Source organism: Oryctolagus cuniculus, chromosome 7 (assembly GCF_964237555.1).
Source record: "Oryctolagus cuniculus chromosome 7, mOryCun1.1, whole genome shotgun sequence".
Taxonomy (NCBI): domain Eukaryota; kingdom Metazoa; phylum Chordata; class Mammalia; order Lagomorpha; family Leporidae; genus Oryctolagus; species Oryctolagus cuniculus.
Genome location: NC_091438.1, coordinates 48270265 through 48295285, shown reverse-complemented (window position 1 = coordinate 48295285; position 25021 = coordinate 48270265). Strand labels below are relative to the sequence as shown.

The following is a 25021-nucleotide window of genomic DNA, read 5'->3' as shown; positions in this document are numbered from 1 at the left end:
GTAGCACCAGTCCAGGTGCATCAATCATTCCAGAATCAAATGTCACTAAGTCCCTGGGATTGCACAGAAAAACTGCATTGGGTCCCCCACTCTGACAACTGACATAGGTCAGGCAAGAAATTCTGTGTTGTAGGAGGCAGGTCTGTAGGGTGTGTAGGAGAGCAGGGTCACACAGGTTCACTGCTAGAAAACCCAAGGCAACAGTCATAAAATGTTTGCAGAGTCTTGAGAGGTCGCTCTTCACTCCCGATGTCGAAAGTCTTCCTGAGGACTCCAGATTTCCATATAAAGGTTTCAGTGTAGCGCACAGACTGAGACATGTGCCCAGATTGCACTGGGCATTTCACAAACTTCAGTCTTGTTTTATTTCTTTTTTTGAAGCTAAACTTTTCCTGTCCACTGACTTGTCTTTGGCAATCCAACATAAAGCTGGACATCATTGAAACACAGGAAGCCCCAGGCTTACCAGACCTCTAGGCTAGCAGGCTGATTCAGGTAAGCACCAGGAAGACACTTCCCCCACACCCTGGTGTGGGAGGGGCCTTGGATGAGAGTGTGCTGCAGATGGTGATCTCCATGTGCTGGTTCAGTGAATGCTGACGTCCATCAGCGACAAACATAAGGCAGAGCCCCACAGTTTCCATGCTGGGCGTCAGCCGGCTCTTCTCAGACTCCTGTTAAATTTTCATGCACACTTTCAAAATCTCTCTATTGCACAGCACCAGCCCTCACGCTCTGAAATGGTCTCAATAATTATAAAAAGATTTATTTGTGTATTTGAAAGTCAGAGCTACACAAAAAGGGATAGACGGATGCTAGGGTGGGAGAGAACTTCCATCTGCTGGTTCATTCCCCAGATGACCTCAAATCCTGGGGCAGGGAATGGCCAGAGCTAGGAGCCAGGATCTTCTTCCTCTTCTCCCACATTTGTTGCAGGGGCCCAACACTTGGGACAGCTTTCGCTGCTTTTCCCAGGCTATCATCTGGGAGCTGGCTTGGAAGAGGAGTAACGGGGGTCGAACCTCTACAAATACTGGATACTGGTGTCGTGTCAGTTTAACATTTACACCATGGCACTGGCACCATTAACGAACTTTCCTACAAGAGATGTTTTCCAGCTTTTACAAATACTCTTTGATTTTAAAAATATTTCCTCTCTACCCATTTTTAAAGCACTATAGTGCTATTGGGAAGTGGATAATTGAGCAGCTATTGCCTAGAAAATGATTTATTACTTTTCTCAAGGCCAGCATTGCCCGTTCCTAGAGAGTTTCAAACATAGGGTAAATCCTTTTAGAAAATGCCATTAGTTACAGTCACCATGTCTATAAGAAAGAGCAAGTCTAGCAAATACAGCAGATCACTGAGATTCCATGTGTGTCAGAGATGGTGCCAACCACTTGTACAGGTGAATCTGACCTCATGAAGCTCTGCAGGAGATGCTGTCAGCACTGTTCTCTTACAGGTGAGCCAGCCCAGGAAAGTTAAGAAAATGGGTCAGGGACACACAGTTGGACATGCACTGTTGTGTCCTCCCATGGCATTTGATCCGTTTTACCCATATGTTACTTCATGGAGAACCCCACGCCCTACCTCACCCCAACCCCACAACCCCACTGATAGTCTTGGTCCGGTTCAGCCATGGATATTTCCACTTCTCCTTGCACAGACTTGCTCCTTACCCCAGCCTCGCAGCTGATCGCATCTCCTCAAAGTCAGGCTTCTCCTCCAGCACCGATGCAATGAGGTCTTTGTACTTCTCACACCCTGAGGAAACAGAGTCGCACCCTCCTCAGCGGACAGGTGGCCATGCAGCCGAGGTCACTGTCTATGGGGAGGACGCACAGTCCCCTCCACCGCACAGGAAACCCAGGGACCAGGCTATGTGCAGGGATTGTCACTCCTGTACTCCTTGGACTCCTGAGTGTTCCCCAGTTTAGAGATGAGGTACGAGAAACTCATGGAAGGTAGAGCAATGTGACGAGAGGACTGCATTTGAATGAGGCAATGCCAGGGTTCACATCTCCTAGGCCTCATCTAAGTCACGGGCCACTGCAAGCAGCAAGCCCTGGGGCTTCTTCAATGAAACGTTGACCTGGGAATTGCAGCAGTGATTTCCTTGTTTGGGAGGACACCAAGGACTGTAGGACTGATGGTTCTCCTGTGTGGAGTTTCAGTAATCCCCGAATAGTTTGAAGATTTAAAAAACTTTCTTGGGAGCTGCATTTTTGGACATCAGGTTACACGTCTGTCTTTGAGGCCACCAGCCTCTATGGGAGCGCTGATTCAAGTTGTGGCTGCCGCACTTTGCATCCAACTCCTACTAGTGAGCTACCGGGAAGGCAGTGGAAGATACCTCAGGTACTTGGAACCCAGCCACCAAAGTGGAGACACTTTGGCCTGTCCAGCCCTGTCAGTTTTAGCCACTTGGGGAGGGAATCAGGGGATGTAAAATCTTTCACTTTTTGTGGCGCTTAGAGCTTCTTCTAGGTCTCCCACATGGGTGCAGGGACCCAAGGACTTGAGCCTTCTTCTATTGCTTTCCCAGGCCAGGCAGAGAGCTGGATCAGAAGTGGAGCAGCCAGGACTCAAACCAGCACCCATATGAGATGCCAGCATATTTGTAGATAGAGTTAGACAGTGAGAGAGAGAGAAAGGGAGAAAGGTCATCCTTTTGTTGGTTCACCCCCTAAATCTGCGCCGATCTGAAGCCAGGAGCCAGGTGCTTCCTCCTGGTCTCCTACACGGGTGCAGGGGCCCAAGCACTTGGGCCATCTTTTACTGCCTTCCCGAGCCACAGCAGAGAGCTGGACTGGAAGAGGTGCAACCGGGTCTAGAACCTGGCGCCCACATGGGATTCGGCACCGCAGGGAGAGGATTAACCATGTGAGCCATGGCGCAAGCCCCCTAGGCAGTGGCTTTACCCGCTATGCTCCTCTTTTATTTTTAAAGAGAGATCTGCTATACTGTGAGTCAGATTCCAAATGCCTACAACAGCCAGGTCTGGGCACAGGTTGAAGACTGAGGCTCCACCTGGGTCTTCCATGAGAGCACAGTCAGGGAGTTCACTGTGACGATGGAGAGGGAAGATACAGTGGAGAGTGTCCACTTCTCAGTCTGGGCCCCCGGCTCTGCAGACCTTCTGTGCCTCTGCAGGCGGTTGGCCAGGAAGTAAACAGTAGCTCTGGCAGTGAGGAATTTCTCTCTCAGGTCTTAGACGTTCTGCTGGCTCCTCTCCAGCTTGGCCCGCAGGTCGTAGTAGGGGTCCAGGGCACTGCTTTTAGCCGTTGCGCCAGAAATTGTGCTGGGAGTACTTCCATGAGGAAGCTGTATCAGAGCAGAGCCAGAGCCTGGGCAGAAGAAAGCCACGTAAATAATGAGCTACACACACGTGAGTGCACTGTGCTGAAGGTGGTCTTGCTTAGTTCCCGTATAAAGATACTCTTGGATGACCCTAAATGTTGCGTGTATCGAGAGCGATGAATTCGAAAAGGGTGCTCGGCACTCGGACAAAACTCCTAAGCCTGACGCAGTGTAAGAACGGGCGCAGTCCGTATGGGGCCAGGGCGCCCATAGGGGTGGGGTTTGGAGGGACGGGGCGGGCACAGCTGTCACTCTGAGCTCGCCTAGGGTCTGCTGGTGGAGCAGCTGCTGGGCGCGGGGAGGGTGGGGCGCCTCCCGTGACGTCGCGTAAGGGTCGGAGCTACGTAGATAGAGCAAGCAGGGGCTGCTGGTCCGGACCTGCTGCAGATTCACAACCGCTTTCCAGTGCTGTGGGAGAAAGCGCGGCACCGCTGGCGGCACATACGTGCGCTGTGCGTGCTTCAGGTCGAAGGGCACCCAGGGGCGTGAGGGGCGCAAAGTGAGCGCGTGTGAAGAGTTCGGGGCGTATGAGGCTGTGCGATTTGTCGGCTGCAGAATTTTTGGTCGTGGGGCACTGCGTTGGCACTCTCCCCCGGCTTTGATAAGTTGAAGAGCAGGTGGCTACTAAGTTGCAGTGTGCAAACCCTCCGTGCAAAGCAGGTTATGTACTTTTCAAATCCTACGCAGGGTAAATATTGTGGGCTACTCTCCTCTACACAAACATCTCTCCGTTCTGGGACTCACTTGCACTTTCTCTGAAAGGAATTTTAACAAATATTATAGCACAAGGATGTTTTTCTTCTTTTAATGAAATATGCCTTTTCTTGCAAAGAGTCCTTCATTGACTGATGTACGGTGGTTTTTGCAAAGCCCGCTGGGCGGAGCCTAGTGCCAGGGCGGGAGCTCTCTCCTGGGACCTGTAGAATGGCCTCTCCCCTGCTCCTCCCGCCCAGAAATCCTGGGTGTCCTGGATAAGAGTCTTTTTTACCCACTCGAGTAGGTCCCACCCAGACTTTGCCGGGATCCAAATCCGCGGTCCAGACACCGGCGTTTCCCACCTGTCCCTGATAGCGGTGGGTGATTTCCCCACGGGCTCAGGTTTCAGCCCCAGCAGGACCAAGGGCGCCCTGTGTGCCTCCGCCCCTTCGTGCATGGCGAGGGCAGGAGCCCCAGCCTCGCCCAGGACTGGATCCCCCAGGCTCGGTCATTGTCCTGGGGACCTGGCCGTTGTAAAGAACCCATTTCTGGAACGCGGACTCCAGAGAGTGCCCTAGAGCTGGATGAACCTATGAGGTTCCAGAGGCGGCCGGGGACTGAGGGCATCGAGGGCCAGAGCAGTCTGTTCCCTGCAGAGCTGCCTTCTTGTCCCTTACAAGGCGGAAGGACCTCCTTAAATCCCATTTAAATGATCAAAATGGCAGTTTAGTAAGTTAAAGGCAAAGGTCCAACCGAGATTTGAACTCGGATCGCTGGATTCAGAGTCCAGAGTGCTCACCATTACACCATGGAACCAGGCTTAAAGGTTGCGGGAACCGGCTGCAGGCGGACCGCGTTGACTGCCAGGCGCGGGCTCTTGAGGCTAAGAAGACCACGCAGCTGGCCCGCAGCTGCCCGACCACCCTAAGCACCGGTTGCCAGCGTGGCGCATACCGCGGCTCCCGCTCGCCTCTCGGCGGTGGCCGGGCTCTAAAGCCCGAAACGTCTCCCTTCAAAGCCGGAAGTTGACCCGGGGAAGGATCGGTCCCTGTGTTCTCAGAGTTGGGTCTCTGTGGCGCAATCGGTTAGCGCGTTCGGCTGTTAACCGAAAGGTTGGTGGTTCGAGCCCACCCAGGGACGGCTGCTGTTGCATTTTTACCAGGTGCTGCCCGCGGAGCACATTCTTGTCTCTCGTCTTTACCTGTCTGCTGTCCCCACAAAAGCCACCTCCCCATGTCATTCCACTCTCCCAGACCACCTGCTGGGAGCCCAGGAGGCCTGAAACACACACTGAGGAGGAAACCAGTCCTCGGGCCAAATGGGCTGGCGCCGGTGAGGTCCGTTGGGGGACTTGCATTTGACATCTGTGATACAACACCCACAGCAGTGTTTGGTCCCCAAGTGTGTGCCTCAGTTGTGCTTGCTTTATCAACAGCGTTCTCACCATTATAAATAATAATTTGTAAAAAGAAGTTTCTGTACTCTGTGCAAGTACTTTCAAAATCTTCTGAAGCCTGGTTGGCTTCATGAGAGCACCACAGAGGTTGTTGTATTGTGCACTAGGAAGATGTATCATGCACATTTTAGCCCCTGTGCAGCTGTGTCCACAGTGTAGCGTTGCCTGTGCAACTGCTTCCTTATGGCTGTTATACACGGCTTCGAATATCAGCCAACTTGGAAACTGCTCTTTTTCTAGAAAGGCACTAAGTCATATTCCAGGTGGTTTATGAACTCCATTAGTGTCCCTCTCTTCACTTACTTGTAGGCACAAGCTTACTATTCAGGGATCTTGAACCTCCAACAAGGGGAGTGGGACCCCCTGCTTGACTAAGAGCTTGGTGCAACAGGAGGATTTGGTGGGCACTCCCCACAGCTGCTCTGCTGCGGGTGTTGACAGCTAAACTTGTAAGCTAGCTTGCAGACTTCCAATAACTGCAACTGTTGTCTGTGATGACCTGGTTACATGCATCCAAAGAACCCTGCCAGATGACCTCTTTTATGGCTTTCAGCCAAGCCACTATCCCAGAGGGGAATCCTCATGGTGTCAGACACCTGTTCTCCTGCTTTCCTTTATATCTTCAGAGATCTTGCTTTGGCTTCCACAGGAAGTGATGAGAAGCTTGTGTGTCTTCTGCTACACCGTGGTCAGTGAGCATGCAGATAACTCTCTCCATAGTATTCCTTGCCAGATGTTTGCTGGGGCTCTGCCCAGACCATCTGTCCATGTGAGATGCATCACTGGAGCCAAAGGAACCTGCACCCGACAGGCCGACCTGGCCCCTAGCGCTATGGGCTCATAATTCTCCTTGGTTCTTCTGTTTCTCCCATGCGCAGAAACAGAGCTCTTGACTCCTGCATGCTGAATCTGGGTCCTGGACCAAGGCTTTTGTTCTTTCTTTTAATTTTTGCATCATGATTTCACCCACCAGGGGCATCGCAGGGGGTTTCTGAGTGTGATGTTTTCAAGTGAACTTCTGGGGTGATCTCTGTTAGGTGGTGATTGACAGAGATGCATTCTCTGTTTGATGGCGCATGTCAGGAAAACTAGTCTGCGAGTGTCTACTGATTGTCCATTATCCTGGAGAGCCTGGAATTTCCTGGTTTTGAGCCTGCAGAAGTGAGGAGCTGTTCACCTCTCCACTTTCCAGTGTGTGGTGAAATTATTATGGGCCTATAGCTTTCATGTAACAGCTTTTTTTTTTCTTAAGATTTATTTATTTATTTGAAAGGCAGAGTTACAGAGACAGAGAGAGGGAGAGAGAAAAATCTTCCATCTGCTGATTTACCCCCCAAATGACCTCAAGAGCTGGGGCTGTGCCAGGCTGAAGCCAGAGGCTTCTTCCAGGTCTTCCACATGGGTGCAGGGGCCCAATCACTTGGGCCATCCTCCACTGGCCACCCAAGCCCTTCCAAGCAGCACCATCTAAGACCAGGGCTCTAAAGCTCTCCTGGGAGAGAAGGCAAAGCTCTGGCTGTGGTGAAGACAGCACACCAGTGAAGACAGCGCCAAGAACTCCAGGGACAAAGTAGAAGAGAGTGTGGGCAAGGGGTTGGGAGCCACAGGATACACTCAGCACATGTTGGAGCTCCAACGGAAAAAGGGAAATTGCCAACTAAAGAGCAAGGCATAGATCTTGGCTGATGCCCTGTGCCCAAGGTAAGCAACATTCTGCAAAGTTATTTCTCCTTAGGGCATTCCAGGGATATCTTCAGGAAATAACCAAAATTTCTTTAATGAAAAGTGAAAAAATGCTCATTTCTCATTCCTTAGGTGTTTCCTGTCAACCAGTCTTCTTAGGGAAGGATTTTGGGTTTGCTTTTTGATGTGTTCCATCTGTTGCAGGGAAGGCAAATGCAAACCCAGAAGCTATTCCCTAAAGGTTTGGTTTCCTTGCTGTTGGGTTCTCTTTGGGAGAAGAAGACCTACAAACTCTCTGTATAGTTTCTTCTTGAAAAGACTCATTGAAGACAAAGATTTTCAAGTTGTTGTCCTGCTCCAGGCTTGCGTTGTGAAATCAAGACTGTAAGCACTTACTACTGAGATTGTACTGAAATAATAGGGGCTGGTTGCTTCTAGCAAAGGTTCTTGTTTCTTTGATTTTTTTTTAAGATTTGCTTATTTTATTTTTGAGGTAGAGCTACAGGGGTGGGGTGGAGGAGGGAGAGACCGTGAGAGAGTTGTTCCATGGCCTGGCTCACTCCCCAAATGGCCACAAAGGCCTGAGCTGGTCCAGTCTGAAGCCAGGAGCCAGGAGTTTCCTCTGGGTTGGCCAAGTGGGTGCAGGGGCCCAAGTAACTGGCCATCTTCCACTGCCTTCCCAGGCATATCAGCTGGTAGCTGGACTAGAAGGGCAGTTGTCCACGCTCAAGGCTGCCTTCATATGAGATGTGGGCCCACAACACCAGCCCCTGCGTTTTTACTCAGTTTACTGTCCATGCTACAGGTCACAGAGAATTGTGTGCTTCTCACTACATTTTGAGGACAGAGGTCTAGGAGAAATCTGCTCTATCTTTTTCTCTTCTCTTTTTTCCCCCTGCTGTGCAAATATCATCACTGAAAGAGGAAGAATTCTATCAGTGTCTCTTGTTAGGACTCTTCTATGAAGAAGGTTCATGCTTGGGATACTTCTAGGCTGGTGACCTGAGCACATTCACATTCCTTGTCATCTCTAGCCAAAGGCTAGAAGCCCCTGGGTACTTTGAAAACTACTAATGCTCCAAACCCACCTGAAGCCACTTCAAACTGAGATTGCTAGGAACAGAAACCAGTCATTCGTGGTGGTTATAGGCTCTCTACGTGATTACAACATGATAGCACGATTAGAAGCTACTGCATACACCTGGTCTAATTCCCACCCTTCTCTGATTCCTTCTCTCTCCCATGATGGGTGTCTTGCCCATGCAAGCAGAACATCTTCAGTCTTCCTCTGCACAGTCTCACATGTGTCACTCTCTGTCATAATTGGACCTTCTGTGGCAAGGATTTATCCATTTCTATGTAGATCTTTAAAAGGTGGCCCCTGCGTTCCCTTTTCCCCAAGCCTTATTCACTACAAAATCAACTAGCTGGGCTTTCAGATACCTGCACCTGTCAATCATAGGTAAATGCTCTGCACAGGGTTCCTGTGTGCTGTAGGATTGGCAGAAAACCCCAGGGACTTCCAGCTCTCTGAGCCATCAGGCAAAATGACTCCAGTAAGCTGACAATTCTCCCCCTCATTAGGGACTTTGGGAGCAAAAACAAACCATGGGCCTGAGAGAGCAAAAGAAAGCCTAGGTGATGGAGGCCTCTACCTAATGGATCTCATGCAGAGCTGGATACTGAGGTGGGCTTGCAACAGTAGGAGTTCAGGAAATGCTGTATCTGGTGCACAAGGGACAGGCTGAAGATAGTTTGAGACTTTTAAATATTTCCACTAAGCTGAAGATATTTTTGTGTTTCGTTTTTCTCCTCAGTCAGAGTCTAGTACAATGAGGAGATAGGATGTTATAATTTGAATACAGTAAATTTGTATTTTATCAAAGACCAACATGTATCATCCTTGCTTCATCTTTTAGCACATTTTTTTTCAGCAGTTTGAAAAAAAAGTATTTTACTCATTTCTTTCTGAAAGACTACTGACTCCTGAGGCGGTGGGGTGAAGGCCGTGCGGCTGTCCCCGCGGCTGCCCGACCTCCCAACGCACCGCACGGCTCCCGCTCGCCTCTCGGTGGAGTCCCGGGCGCTGGAGCGCAACAGCGTCGCTCTGCAAGGCCGGCGGCAGCCCGGGACACGCGGGCCGGGGAAGGGGCAATCCCTGTACTTCTGAATCTGTAGTCTCTGTGGCGCAATCGGTTAGCGCGTTCGGCTGTTAACCGGAAGGTTGGTGGTTCGAGCCCACCCAGGGACGGCTGCCTTCACTTTTAACCCACCTGCTAAATCAGTCAAATACCCTCATTTCTGACACCATCAGAGGCCCCCTTCCCCTGCATCGCCAACTAGGCACCAAATGTTAGGGAAAGAGGCACAGAAGTGAGAGGAGGCAGCCAGACCCAATTTGTTCAGAGAAAAGAAATCCCAGAGGTCGCTTGGTCGACCAGCTGCCTGCATATACAGGATGGACCACGTGGCAGAAGGCCCCGACCCCCAGGGGCCAGACCTTTTGAAGAAAGACTGGGGCTGGGGGTGGGAGTAGTGAACAGCAAGCAAAGGGGATTCAAGGAACTGGGTGAGGCTATGCAAACCTGCAAAAGAATGCAGGATGGGGCCTGCACCGCGCCTCACTAGGCTAATCCTTCGGGTTCTAGTCCCGGTTGGGGCGCCGGATTCTGTCCCGGTTGCCCCTCTTCCAGGCCAGCTCTCTGCTATGGCCAGGGACTGCAGTGGAGGATGGCCCAAGTGCTTGGGCCCTCTACCCTATGGGAGACCAGGAGAAGTACCTGGCTCCTGCCATTGGATCAGCGCCGTGCGCCGGCTTCAGCGGCCACCGGAGGGTGAACCAACGGCAGAGGAAGACCTTTCTCTCTGTCTCTCTCTCAAAATTGTCTTTTTCATTTCTCTATGTTGATTCTGTCCTTTGGTTTCCTTTCTTTTGCGTCTGCTGCTGCTACTTTCTCCTCTGATCAGAACTTTACTTACCTACCCCTACCAGTTAGGTCACCTTCTAAGAACCACTAAGGCAACACTTTGAGGTTGGCCATTGGAGACAGCAGTAGAAACAAGCAACCTGAATGAATTTCTGATGTTTCGCTATGGAGATCTGTCATACAGTTGGAAAGAACCTTTTTTGAGTTGCTTCAGGTAAAGTTAGACATTTTGATATTGATAGTTTTGTGAAAGTCTTCTATTAAAATACTTCTGTGTGGGTGCGTTTGTTAGCTTTGACTCAACACTACAATAAACCAATTTAAAACAATGGCTGTTTTTGGGGATACTCTCAGGAGTGACCACTTTGAATACAGTGGTGGTAGGTGCATTGGTGGTTCAGTGGTAGAATTCTCGCCTCCCACGCGGGAGACCTGGGTTCGATTCCTGGCCAATGTAGGTATGTCTTTTGCATTTTTGGGATCTTTACACTTCTCTGCAAAATTGCACTGCATAGGCCAGTGCTAGGACCCTTGTCTAGGCGATCCTGAACTGATGACAAGAGTCCATGAAGCAGCAACACAATCTTAGTGGGATTTCAAAGTTACTACACTCAATAAGAGTGTAGGAGAGTTTTTGCAGTTTGGAATGTTGGTTCTTGGAGCCACTGCCACTACCACCTAGGCTCCTGGACGGTCCAGGTGCATCAATCATTCCAGAATCAAATGTCACTAAGTCCCTGGGATTGCACAGAAAACTGCATTGGGTTCCCCACTCTGACAACTGACATAGGTCAGGCAAGAAATTCTGTGATGTAGGAGGCAGGTCTGTGGGGTCTGTAGGAGATCAGGGTCACACAGGTTCACTGCTAGACAACCCAAGGGAACAGTCACAGAATCTTTGCAAAGCGTCTTGAGAGGCGGCTCTTCACTCCTGATGTTGAAAGTCCTTCTGAAGAGCCCAGATTTCCATTCTAAAGGTTTCAGTGCAGCCCACAGACTGAGACCATGTGCCCAGATTGCACTAGGGATTTTCAAAAACTTGATTCTTGTTTGAATTTCTTTTTCTGAAGATGAACTTTTCCTTCCACTGACTTGTCTTTGGCAATCCAACATAAAGCTGGACATCTTTGAAACACAGGAAGCCCCAGGCTTACCAGACCTCTAGGCTAGCAGGCTGATTCAGGTAAGCACCAGGAAGACACTTCCCCCACACCCTGGTGTGGGAGGGGCCTTGGATGAGAGTGTGCTGCAGATGGTGATCTCCACGTGCTGGTTCAGTGAATGCTGACGTCCATCAGCGACAAACATAAGGCAGAGCCCCACAGTTTCCATACTGGGCGTCAGCCGGCTCTTGACATATTCCTGTTAAATTTTCCTGCAGACTTTCCAAAGCTCACTCTTTACTGCACTATAGTGACGGAGTTTAAGCCACATACCTAGTTGTGTAGCGTGGGGTATGTTGCTTGTGGGACTTGTCAAGTGACAGGCGCCGCCGGGTGGGAAATGGAAATGACAACAGCAGGCCCAGAGGGAGAGTTGGGAAGAGCATGGGAGCATAAAACGACCCTTCCCTGACCAGAAATCGAACCCGGGCCGCGGCGGTGAAAGCGTCGAATCCTAGCCACTAGACCACCAGGAACACACAGCAAGCAGTGTCTGGTCTGTTTCCCTAGCAGCAGCGGCTGCGTTGGACACGCGCGTCGCAGAAGAACTAATCCATGTTACCACACCAGCGCCTCGTCCCGCCTTCAGGGAAGCCCTGGGAGGCCGGCCCCTGCAGATTCCCGCCAAAGGGCGAACTGCACCGGACGCACCAGGAGCCCTGTCCCGCAGGCAGCCTGGCGTCCCGGCTGAGCTCAGAAACCACGCAGCCTTGCGGAGCAGACAGCGGGCCTCCGGGGAGGTGTGTACAGGCGCCAGGGTACCCGGGGGTGGCCGGCGGGAGGGAGACCCGAAGGCGCCCCGGGTACAAGGAGCTGAGTTGAGCCGCTACGAGCTCCGACGACAACGCACACAAAGCAGGGACACAGACGCCCGAGGGAATCTCTCCCAAGCAAGGCCTTGAGATCCACAAAGACCACCACGAGCCAGTCCCCAAAACCCTGCCGCCCCTGAGTGTTTCCATCTCAGCTGGAGCTCGGTCCCCATCCTCCCCACGCTCAGAACAATCCCAAACACGAGGGCTCTGACGCCGGGGCGTTCCTCGACTCCACATCTAACCCGCCAGGAGCGCGTGTGTTCCTGTGGCTCGAGGACGGGCCTTGCTGTCACCCGGTCCTTCCTCCTGGTGACAGAGTTCAAGTAAGCGGCGCGGACCAAGGCGAGCAGACCCATGTCCCTCGCGCCCCCTGGGAGTGGCACTGGGCTGTCCTTGCGCGTCTCCGTCGGCTCTGTCCTCCGCTTCAGCCTCTGCCAGGCCTGCTCAGGGCCCAGGGACCGTGGCGGGTACCCGGCAGCTCCCCGGGCGTCCCGAGGAGGAGCTCCAGCGGCTCCTTCGGGGACGTGCGGGAACGCGGCGAGGCGCAGGCGTGCGGGGCCGCAGGAGTGCGGGATCCCCAGAGGCTGGCGCCCGTGCTGCTCCCGCAGGAGAACGGACACTGCCCCCTTTGTTGCGCAGGACCGTAACGTGTTCGTGGAAACGCGGGCTTTGTTATCCTGTGTGGATGGGGAAGTGACCGATGGCGGCGGGAAGGGGACGAGAAAGGCACCACATTGTCTCATGAAGATACCAGGGCACAGGCTTCATCTGCATGGCTTTCGGGGAAATATTTTAGCAGGTACTACCGCGGTTGGTTTCCGTAGTGTAGTGGTTATCACGTTCGCCTCACACGCGAAAGGTCCCCGGTTCGAAACCGGGCGGAAACAGAATTCTTTTCCTGAAGCCAGGAGAATAAGAGCAGAGTGAGGAGGAGAAGCGGCTGTGTCCACGTGTCCACGCAGCTCACATCAACCAGACCTCGTTTCTCTTCTCCCGTGCTGGCCATTGTCACCCCGCTCCGGCCAGGTTTACAAGAGGGAAATGCTTTCAGGTTTTCTTTCCTTTCTTTCTCACTTTCTCTCTCTACATTTTTCTCTTCTTTTAAATATTTCTTTGATTATTTATTTGAAATACAGGGTTAGAGAAAGATGGAGACACAGAGAGACGTCTTCCTTCTGCTGCTTCACTCCCCAAATGGCCTCAACAGCTGAAGCTGAGACAATGCACAGCCAGGTGCCAGGAGCTTTTTCCAAATCCCCAGGTGGGTGCAGGGGCCCAAGGACTTGGCCATCCTCCACTACTATCCAGGGAAGCAGCTGGGACATGAACCGGAGCCTATGGGGAAGCCAGCGCCGCACACCACAGTGTAGGCTCTTCAGGTTTCTTACAGTGAATCTTCTCCATAGGTCTCAGTCCTCTGCCTAAGCTGACACTGAACCAGTGCTTTCTGGTTTGTGAGCTCCAGAGGGGAGCTGAGGAGGGGCCTGCTTGGCTTCCCATCCTATGGGAACACAGCAGCAGAACCCACTGATGGGTGGAGAGAAACTGAATTTAAATCCGCATCTGGATCTCAAACCAATCTGATACTGTCAATATTCCTCAGGCACCCCGGTTGAAAGTATATATTTACATTAACCCACCCTTACCCTAGAGGATCCTCAGGACACTGTGAGGGTTGCACGCCCCCTCTGAAGGTTCAGGCAGCCGACAGTTTAAAACTGGAAATCCAGCGTGTGCTGAGTGCGTCCTGTGGCACCCAACCCCTTGCCCACCCTCTCTTCTGCTTTGTCCCTGGAGTTCTTGGTGCTGTCTTCACTGGTGTGCAGTCTTCACCACAGCCAGAGCTTTCCTTATCTCCCAGGAGAGCTTTAGAGCCCTGGTCTTAGATGGTGCTGCTTGGAAGGGCTTGGGTGGCCAGTGGAGGATGGCCCAAGTGATTGGCCCCTGCACCCATGTGGGAGACCCGGAAGAAGCTCCTGGCTTCAGCCTGGCACAACCCCAGCTCTTGAGGTCATTTAGGGGATAAATCAGCAGATGGAAGATTTCTCTCTCTCTCTCTCTCTCTCTCTCTCTCTCCCTCTCTCAGTCTCTGTAACTCTGCCTTTCAAATAAATAAATAAATCTTTAAAAAAATAAATCTGTTGCTTGACAGCTATAGTCCCATAATAACTTCACCACACACTGGCAAGATGAGATGTGAACAGCTCCGCACTGCTGCAGGCTCAAATGCCAGGAAATGCCAGCCTCTCCAGGATAATGGACAATCAGTAGACACTCGCAGACTAGTTTTCCTGTCACACACCATCAAACAGAGAATGCATCTCTGTCAATCACCACCTAACAGAGATCACCCCAGAAGTTCACTTGAAACATGACACTCAGAAACCCCCAGCGATGCCCCTGGTGGGAGAAATCACGATGCAAAAATGAAAGAAAGAACAAAAGCCTTGGTCCAGGACGCAGGTTCAGCATGCAGGAGTCAAGAGCTCTGTTTCTGCGCATGGGAGAAACAGAAGAACCAAGGAATTATGAGCCCATAGCGCTAGGGGCCAGGTCGGCCTGTCGGGTGCAGGTTCCTTTGGCTCCAGTGATGCATCTCACATGGACAGAGCCCCAGCAAACATGTGGCAAGGAATACTATGGAGAGAGTTATCTGCATGCTCACTGACCATGGTATAGCAGAAGAAGAAGCATTGGCTTCTCATCACTTCCTGTGGAAGCCAAAGCAAGATCTCTGAAGATATAAAGGAAAGCAGGAGAAATAATTGCTCTGATCTCATAATGATACCTGCATGGACACAACCATTTTACTATTGCTCACTCATTTTGCAAGCTTAGAGGGGGGGTTAGATGCCTACAATTATGGGTTAGCTACATATATTACAGTACAGAGATGCTATGCATGTCTACACTGAATAGAAAACCGAATTAGATTGCTTTGAATACATGGTACTGGCAGAAAACTTAACTAAAAAGTGAGTTTTGAATTAATTCAGAGCAATATTTGGAGTTCAAGAAACAAATCCCTAGGAAGATATTTATTTCAGCCATGGAAGACCAGCATTCCCTATGGGGTTCAGTGACTTTCCTACTTGTTCTTCCATCAAAAGCTCAGGAAACGTTGGGACCAAATTTTAGAAATGATACACATAACTTGATATATCTCATGAACATAATGGGCATAATTACCCAGGGGTGGGGGGAAGCCAGGTACAAAAAAGTACACAAGGGCACTTCAAAAACCTCATGGAAAATGAAATTAAAACATTTGCTTTGGTGAAAAAATTTTTTAAATCCAAGCATTTTTTTTCATGATATGATTTTTTTTGGTGAACTTTGTGAAGACTGCTCATCTGAATGGATTTCCAAAAAAAAAAAAAAAAAAGTTACAGCCAAGGAAACTTATCTTTGACTGCCATTTTCCAGTATATTTTGAGTACCCTTGTACAATCATTGACATGAATTTTAAAAGGCAATTGTGAGGCCGGCGCCGCGGCTCACTAGGCTAATCCTCCGCCTAGCGGCGCCGGCACACCGGGTTCTAGTCCCGGTCGGGGCGCCGGATTCTGTCCCGGTTGCCCCTCTTCCAGGCCAGCCCTCTGCTGTGGCCAGGGAGTGCAGTGGAGGATGGCCCAGGTGCTTGGGCCCTGCACCCCATGGGAGACCAGGAAAAGCACCTGGCTCCTGGCTCCTGGCTCCTGCCATCGGATCAGCGCGGTGCGCCGGCCGCAGCGCGCCGGCCGCGGCGGCCATTGGAGGGTGAACCAACGGCAAAGGAAGACCTTTCTCTCTGTCTCTCTCTCTCACTGTCCACTCTGCCTGTCAAAAAAAAAAAAAAAAAAAGGCAATTGTGAGCTCTGGTGATAAGACTCAGAATAGTGATTAACTAAGAGAGAGAGAGGAAGGAATGGCTTGGAAAGGGGCTCCACACACCTTTCTTGAATCATAGTAATCTTCTATAACTTGACCTGGATGCTGACTGCATTTATCAGAATTAAACATACCGCAATACTCACTTCTTTTTAAAAGTGCTGTACCGTAGTGCAGTAATTTACAATGTGTACTGCAGTGCAATAATTTATTGTTCCCATAAAAACTAGGATACAGGGAGTGGAGACAAGCCAGTCTGGACCACAGCTTTTTATTTTAAACTCATTCAACTCATTTTATTCTAAACTCATTCAGTTCATTCTAAACTCAATCTGGCTTCGTGTAAAAAAAAAACAAGAAGAAGAAGAAGAAGAAGAAGAAGAAGAAGAAGAAGAAGAAGAAGAAGAAGAAGAAGAAGAAGAAGAAGAAGAAGAAGTCTGACTGGTATTTGAAATAGCTCTCCCATCTCCCTGGGTGAGACCCCAGTGGATAAGAGTGGCCATCAGAGAAGGATGTACTTTTCTCTGGAGGGAGGAGAGAACTCCCACTTTGCGTATGGCCCTGTCTGAACACTGATGGCGTTTGCAGAACTCAGAAGGCTTCCATGGCCTAGGCAGCTCATGTCAAGGGCCTCAGGTGATCACTGACGTCACATGTAAGAGTGTTAATTGTTAAATTAACAACAGGAGTCACTGTGTACTAACTTCCCATGTAGGATCTCTGTTCTCAAAAGAACTACAGTATTAACATTAATGGTAAAACTTGATCCCAAAGATTTGCTTTGTTCTATTGTGATATTACGCATCATAAGTTCTAGTTATGTCTAAGTGTCAAACTCCATTGCCTGTGTGTTTAGGTATTTCTTTAAAGTTTATTAGGTGCCTCAAATGTAAAATCTTGTGAAATTCCTAGCTCGTATGTTTTAACATAGGGTTAGATATTAAAAGACAGCCGAGGAGATTTCTCCAAATGGCAAAATTCTGTGGACTTGGGACTCCAAGATTTGGATCCCGAGCTTTCTCATGTAGCTTTAAAGATGCCCTGATGCAGTCTCCGTACGGAAAAGGGTAGCTGCAAAGTTGTTCCAGAGAACTAAGGAGCTTCTAACTAAAGCTCCGGTATTGGGAATTGCTGATGACAGGACTCTATGGAATTTGAATTCCAAAATTCAGATTCCAAGCTTTCACATACAGCTTTGAAGAGGCCCTGATGCAGACTTTGTACTGAAAAGGGTAGCTACAAAAGTTGCTATGGATTCCAGGATCTGGATTCTAAGCCTTGTGTTTGCTTAAAAGCCTCTGAAACAGACACTGTGCTGGACAGGGGAGCCGCCAAGGTGTTCCAAGGAATCAAGGAGTTTGTGACAAAAACTGCAACATTAGGAATTCCTGAGCAAGCCATTCTTCAGATCCTCTTCAGATCCGTTTCAGTGTACATGACAGGGACCTTACCAGGTGCTGTTGAGCACGACCACCTCCATGAAATTAGCATTAAACTTCTACCTCTTAAGTCTTCACAGGTGAATGTGAATGACATGACTGACTGTTCCTAGAAGCCAACCTTAAGCCTTAAGTACTGCAAAGCAAAAGGGATAAGTAAAACTTTTGCCTTTGTCTCCTTAAGGCAAACATGCTGTCCCTGCCTTTCTTAGTTATCTCTGGGGACTGTTATTGACGATAAAGCTACCTAATGCTTTACTCTATTGTAATTCTCTATACTCAAGCGAAATGGGTGTATAATCTACATAAGGATAGCCTATCACTACCCACTATCTGGGAATCTATAAGCTATGTTGTTTTCATCTAAAGGGGCACCCACCTACAATTGGTTTTGCTTATACTAATTAACAACTTATGTTTCAGAACTCGACTCCTGGGAGTAACTGACCATGCAGGGGACACAGACCTTGGCAATGACTGAGACTGCTCCAGCTCACAAAGCAAATTTGTTAGATAGGATAGACAGAGACTTCCAGACCCTGGATAGGCCAGGGCCTGCGCTACGCCCCTCAATAAGCAGGAAGCAGTTACAGAAGAGATGATTCAAAGTCCATCCACTCCCCTTAGGATTAAAGGGATGGAGTCCCTGAGGGGGGAATGAAGTAGGCAGGCATATAGGTTAAAATTCTTTAGGTTTGTGAGCTGGAAGACCACGCCTTTGCCACGCCCCTGTGTGACCTCACGCCCTGATACCTTCACCAAGCCCCTGTGTGACCTCATGCCCCTACCTGGCCACACCTGGGTGCCCACCAGCCAATTAGGTTAATTAACCACTCCCCGTTGGAAGTGGGTTAAAAGACTGGGACACGGTGTGTCCAGGCCCCTTCTCTTCTTCCCTGGCCTCTTCCCAGGCGGGGGCTTGCTATAGCTCTGAGCCTCCAGGCTTCCTGGGCTAGATGCTCCTCCACGTGGCTGGTTCCTTGTGCGCGGTATGAACCCAGATTTCTCTCTCTTAAAAAAAGCTCTTATGCACCTTTCGCACTAAACAAAAGCAAAAAACAAAAAACAAAAAACAAAAACAAACAAACAAACAAACAAAAAACGCCTCTCCCAGGAGAATGGCTACAGCCACATTATTTCATTGGTGGAAGCGCCTGCTGCGGGGTCCTTGAGAGGCAGCAGTTCACCGTTCGGGGTATTTCCCGTCCAGTTGTGACAAAGAGCAGGTCCAAGTTTCCTTCTTTGACGCGACCTGCTCCGGGTTTGTGCACGGTGAGGTTTACTCCTCTTCGGATCCCTTTGAGCCAGGGACTCCCTCCGCGCCAGTGGCTGCAGGAGTCCAAGCCGAGCGACACCGGTCCCTTCGCTAGCTGTGGCTGGAAGGCGTCGCGGTGTCCCGGGCTCGAATTGCAGACCTCCAGGCTGGAGAAGCTTGCTGGCAACCATTGTGCCCGCCTATCATTTTGCGACTTCAAAAATAAAGCGAAATACTCTCTTCGCTGCCTCCTTCTTGGACGGGTAGAGATCCTCGAGCGTTTCTCTCCCATGCGCGTCTGCGCTTCTTCCTCCCGCTTTTTCCACACAGTCACGATTCCCACGCCTGGGATCTGGCCGGTGCTTCCCCGCAGGCCTCCTGGGAGGTCTCCTTGTCTCAGCGACGCCTCTGCTTTCTTTGGCTCCTTTTCCAGCGTCTGCTTTTGGCGCGGTCACTCACCCGCACCAGTCGCACCGACCTCACGGACTCCGCCGAGCGCAGCCGAAGGAGCGCGGAGTGGGAAGCGCCGGCACGGAGCCCACGGGCGCGCTCGGACCCCGTGGGCCCCAGCACGGCTCCCGCGGACTCGGTGGCGGACTCGGGCGTCCCTGGCGCGCTGTTTCCGAAGCAGGCGAGGGGTAAGGCGGGGCCAAGGCCACTTGGCAGCCCTTCTGGTGTCAGGGTTTCTAACGGGACAGACGCGACAGGGTCCCAAACACTCCCGAAGCTTGGAGTTTGCAGTTATCTTGCAGCGAGGAGGCCAAACCTAGGCTTTCAGTGAATGCCTAGTGTATTCTGAAACCGGAAACATGATACTTCCCGTGTCTCTGTGGCGCAATCGGTTAGCGTGTTCGCCTGTTAAGGCGTCAAAGAAGGTTGGTGCTTCGAGCCCACCCAGGGACTAGTCAAGCTTTACTTGTAAAAGGAGGGTTAGTGCGTTTGTGGTCATTGTTACAAATATGTTACTGAAAAGAAGACAACAACCTCCTAACCTGGGTGTCTTGTCCACCAGATAGTACAATCTTAGCGCAATCTTTGTCAACTTGCCATTCAGAAACATCTCTCTAAGCATGCTCCACATAAAGACCATGGCCCCTTTTCACTTGTGCCTAACATAAGAAAACTATCACGATCCACAAACCAAGAGGCTATTCTTCCCATTAGCATCCTGTAACTTCAATGCTATTGTTAAGTTGATACATCTTATGTGGTAGGAGTAAGGAGATGAGCAAGAGAGACTAACAGTGAGAGAGAGAGAGAGAGAGAGAGAGAGAGAAAGGAAGAAATACTTGTAACTATTACATGCTTGTTTCTGCAACTGGTCTCATACAAGTCTGGTATTTGTAACTGCCTTCTTTCACTCAGTTCCATGTTCCTTTGCTCTCTGCAAGCACCTCAGCTGGTCTTTGTTATTCACCTGGTGTGTGTGGGTGGGGGCGGGGTGGGGGTACATGAACCTTCATTCCTGAAGTATCTGGATCATTAACAATCCTGTCTGAATTGAGCTGGTTTGGTTTTCCACTGACTTATCTCAGGACACGGTTGCTCTAAGAGATGTCTAAGAGATGTCCAAGGGATCTCCTGTGCTTAGACATAACTCTTCCTTGCCTCCACCATGGATGGAGAAGCAGTTCAACTTGCCCTTGGCAATCAGGGTCCACCAACCTAGCCAGCACGGTAGCTTCCTTTTTTGCTTGTGGATTCAGAGGCATGAGACGCCCAAAGTGGCTGAGTGGCAGTCTTAATGTTCGATAGAATCATTGTCTGTTGATGGGTACATTCCTCCCTTCTGAACTAAGACTTCCAGACCAGAAGAATGTGAAGGCAAAGGTAGAGAAAGCCAACTATTGCTGATGTATTACTAGCAGTAATAATGAGTGGTGCCACTTCCATTTCCACTCCTTGGTCCCTGGACCTGTGAATCCTGGCTATGGGAGAAACAGCACCTCCTGGTGAATTGGCTGCCTGGAGAACCTTGTCCCACATAGCTGGCATGGTAACTGAGGCTTCAAGAGGTCATTCCACTGTTCTAATCAGACCAGAGGCTTCAGGATGTGAGAGAATGTGGTGAAATCAATGAATTCCATGAGCCTAGGCCCACGGCTGCAACTCATTTGCTACAGAGTGAGTTCCTTGACCAGAAGCCACGCCATCGTCACCACACTGTGAGTAAGGCATTCTGAAAGTCCATCCATCCAATGTTACGACTCCTTCACTATAATCCTATACCCTTAATATCAATTTCCACATATATCTCATGTGTTTCTGTCTTTGTAAATTGGAAGAGTCACGTAGCTCTTTTGGAATATACTGCACCTCCTTAGGGGTTTAGAAGACAAATGTGGGTGAGTCCATGAGGACTCCATATTCTATTCTGAGGCCATTGCCTCAGAGGAGAGCACTGAAGGCTCCCCAGGCAGAGTTGAGTGAATCTCCTCCAATGCGTGTTGAAAGGCTCCTTTACTGGCAAGGAGAATACAGCAAAATTTAGAGCTTTGATGCCTGCATCTTCATCTGGCTTTTCTCACATGTGCCGCTTTTACTTCCCATGATTCCAGCCCTTCTCAATCAGCTCCCTCACTTAACAGTGGACACCATGCAGGTTGGGTGCCGGAGTTCAGCTCCAGCTGGTCCAGCATTTTCTGAAGGTGTGAGAGGCGTTGGCACAGGAAGAAATGAGAGACACACTCACAGCAAGGCTGAAGGCATGGCTCTAGCTTTCAGGCACCAGACTTTATTTTCATAGCATAAATCACATATGATTCTTTCTTCTTACAATAGCAAGTCTGTTGTCCATTTTCTTAGAACCATTGACCTTGTATTTTATGGTGCCTCTAGATTCTATGTCTACATCTAGTTACAGTTTCTTTGATTTTCAGGGGGCACATTTAGAGCATGGGTTACAATCACAGACAGGTGCGAGACAATGGGCTGCCCACACAAGCCAAGTCCTGGAGTGCTGTGGAGCTATGCAGAAATTGCCTACACAAGCTAGAATAGTACCTGCCTAATCTAATCTTTACCAGAAGCCCCAAGTTCAAATCAGGCCCTTTTTAAAATGTATCCCCTCTTTTGTAGTTCTTTCTATAACTCTTTAATTTCTTTATTGTACTAATGTAAAGCTTCACTTAGATCCATTCCACAGGTTTGACATCCTAACCATTGTTGTATTTGTAGCACATATTGAATTAAAGCTTTAATAACATTTATCTTTGTTTTAGTGGGAAGTATACACCAGGGAGCCTGTTGCCTTTTACTTCTTTCCCACAAACAGCACAACCTTGCATAAAGCATCAACCCCTTCTCCTACACTGACATTTGACTTGTTTAAAATCCTACAAAACAATGGACATTTTGGGGATTATGAGTCTAAGTGCTCTTCCCTAAAATTAGAAATACAGCAATCCTTAGCAGGACCACCAGGAAGCTCTGGCTTTCTTATGCAGAGTGTAGTTCCCATCAAATCTAAAACCACTAAGAGGACCACAGCTGTCATTCTCACAGCTTGCTGAGACACCTCCTGCTGTGACCTTGTCAGCCAGCCTAAGTTGCCTTGGCCTTACCAGTTGGCAATTCAGTTTTGTTACTCAGCCCCTCTTCTCAGGATGTGTGGTTTCCCCCAGTCTCAGCTCTCAGGCTACAGGGGATAGAGGTTCTTTCAGGGAAGAGAAAGGAAATTTTAGGTCGCTTATCTTCGGTCAGGAGGTCTACATGTTCTTCCTCAACATTTGACTGTTGTTTAAAGATAAACACTTTGTTTTCTTTTATTAAAGATGCAATTTCCAGGCCAACACCTGTTGACACACACACTCACACACTGCGGGGGACGTGGACCCATTCTCAGAACAGCATTGAACTTACGGAGGCAGAGATGGCGGCCCAGGCCAAGAAATCTGGTTCACGGTGTCTGTGCCCCAGGCCCCGGGTGCTCCCGCCAGTTCCGCGGCTCTTCTCCTTCCACAGGAAGGTGGTTCAGCACTCAGCCCAAGATCCATTCCATGATCGAGGACCTGGGTGTTCTTGAAGTTTTCAGGGACTGTCCAGGAGCCTAGGTGGTAGTAGCAGTGGCTCCAAGAACCAACATTCCAAACTGCAAAACTCTCCTATGCTCTTATTGAGCTTAGTAACTTTGAGATCCTACTAAGATTGTGTTTCTGCTTCAGGTGGCCGGTGTCATCAGTTCAGGATCGCCTAGACAAGGGTCCTAGCATCGGCTTGTGCAGTGCAATATTGCAGAGAAGTGTAAAGATCCCAAAAATGCGAAAGACATACCTGCACTGGGTAGGAATTGAACCTGGGTCTCCCATGTGGGAGGTGAGAATTCTACCACTGAACCACAAATGCACCTGCTACTGGCCCCATTCAAAATGATAACTACTGAGAGTATCCCCAAAGACAGCCATTGTTGCAAATTGGTTTATTGTAGTGTTGAGTAAAAGTTAACAAAAGCACCCATAAAGAAGTATTTTAATAGAAGACTTTCACAAAACTATCAATATCAAAATGTCTAACTTTACCTGAAGCAACTCAAAAAAGGTTCTTTCTAATTGTATGACAGCTCTCCATAGTGAAACATCAGAAATTCATTCAGGTTGCTTGTTTCTTCTGCTGTCTTCAATGGCCAACCTCAAAGTGTTGCCTGAGTGGTTCTTAGAAGGTGACCTAATTGGTAGGGTTAGGTAAGTAAAGCTTTAATCAGGTGAGAAAGAAGCAGCAGCAGATGCAAAAGAAAGGAAACCAAAGGACAGACTCAACATAGAGAAATGAAGAAGTAAACTTTGGTTCATGGAATTGTACTTTGTAGGTTTTTTTTTTTTTGGTAAAAGTAATAACCCATTTTATGATAAAAATGTGGTGTCTCCTTTTTACGATGTTTAAAGCATGTACAGGGATGTGTGATATAAAAAGATCAACAACTCTTGAGGTCAATGTTGATTTATTTGGGAATATCCAACTTCCTCAATTAGTATGCTTTAATTTATCAGCTATGTAGGAATGTGGCTATTTTAAAAATTGTTGATGGTTGAAATGTTAACATATTGGTCTTTTGATGAAATTCAAATAGTTGAGAGTTCTGTACCCAGTTCTCCCTGGGGAAAGGAAGATGAAGAGAAGAACCTGGAGAGTTGTTCCCCAAGTCAGGTCTGGGAGTCCTGACGGCTTTGGAGGACAGGAGCCGTGACAGGGGATCGTGCTTCTCTCACTGAGAGGCCATGCAAGGTCCACGCTGGGTCAGAACTTAGGGCTCAGCAAGGGAATCAACCTTCACTTTGAGCTTGCATAGCCTTGGTTTTATTTGTCCTCTGTCCATCACCCAAGACACACACCAGGTCTGGCCAATACACCTTCAAATACCACCTCTATATGCCAACAACATTTATATTTATTCTCACAAACCTGCACTTCCTACTCTCAACTTCCAATTCTCAGCTCAATGTTGCATGCATCTTAGAGTCTCTGCTAAATCTCTGCATCACGTCAAATGCTAATGCTCAACACAGCAGACAGTTCCCTGTCAGCATCACGACATCACTCTGCACGGCAATACTCTATGATCAGACCCAAGAACAGCACCTCCTGAAGAGCAGGGTATCACCTGAGGGCTTGAATTGGTCATTACAATCTATGTGTACCCCTGCTGAGTACATTTACTTACTCCCAAGCCAAATCTTGCTGTACTCTTTGGATACACTTTCTCATTCTCACAACGTAAATTGTTTCCAGTTTAATGTAAAAAGGGCATAAGTGTATTGAATACAAGCTTACTGCCACTTTTTGCAACTACTTTCCACCTATCATCTCTTACTTCCACTAATAAAAGCAGATGAAAAATTGCCTTCCCTTCAGCCAGTCTATTCCATGCCATCCACTTCCACACTGGACCCTGTGTGAACTGTCCACATCTGAAATCTGGACACAACTGCAGCCTGAATCCGTGTAGTATCCCTGTTTTCATCAGTTAAGTCATCAGCACCTTATCTGCCTCTTGCTTCCCACTTGCTCATCATTCTAGTATCTCTTTCCAGCACTCACATTTAAGGACAATGAATTACTTGACCTAAGAAACTAAGGAGATGATGAACTTTGCAGAGTCCTGTCATTGAATCCCTTAGTAAGCTATTTTAATGTTGGCTGCCACTAGCAAAGTGCCATCTGATTTGGTACCTGGGCAGGGTACTCTTCCTGGCTTGCAGACCACCGTCTTATTCCTCTTCTAAGTCTAATTACCTCTCCCAGGCCCCACATCCAAATGCCCTCATCCTGGTGACTTGGGGTCCAGTGAACCAAACTGAAGGTGATAGACATCAAGTAAGTTAACACCAGCACCTGTGCTACAGGATCCGCTGGTTTTCA

The 25021-nt window shown here is 49.1% G+C and overlaps 5 non-coding genes across 5 annotated transcripts; 4 read left to right on the top strand and 1 right to left on the bottom strand.

The window, feature by feature from the left end:
• Positions 1-4803: 4803 nt before the first annotated feature.
• On the bottom strand, positions 4804-4875 carry TRNAQ-CUG (transfer RNA glutamine (anticodon CUG)). Its single transcript has one exon. It is a non-coding gene; the product is annotated as a tRNA-Gln (tRNA).
• Positions 4876-5125: 250 nt separating this feature from the next.
• Positions 5126-5199, top strand: TRNAN-GUU (transfer RNA asparagine (anticodon GUU)). Its single transcript has one exon. It is a non-coding gene; the product is annotated as a tRNA-Asn (tRNA).
• Positions 5200-9375: 4176 nt separating this feature from the next.
• Positions 9376-9449, top strand: TRNAN-GUU (transfer RNA asparagine (anticodon GUU)). Its single transcript has one exon. It is a non-coding gene; the product is annotated as a tRNA-Asn (tRNA).
• Positions 9450-10511: 1062 nt separating this feature from the next.
• TRNAG-CCC (transfer RNA glycine (anticodon CCC)) lies at positions 10512-10582 on the top strand. The gene has a single exon. It is a non-coding gene; the product is annotated as a tRNA-Gly (tRNA).
• Positions 10583-12917: 2335 nt separating this feature from the next.
• Positions 12918-12990, top strand: TRNAV-CAC (transfer RNA valine (anticodon CAC)). Its single transcript has one exon. It is a non-coding gene; the product is annotated as a tRNA-Val (tRNA).
• Positions 12991-25021: the final 12031 nt, after the last annotated feature.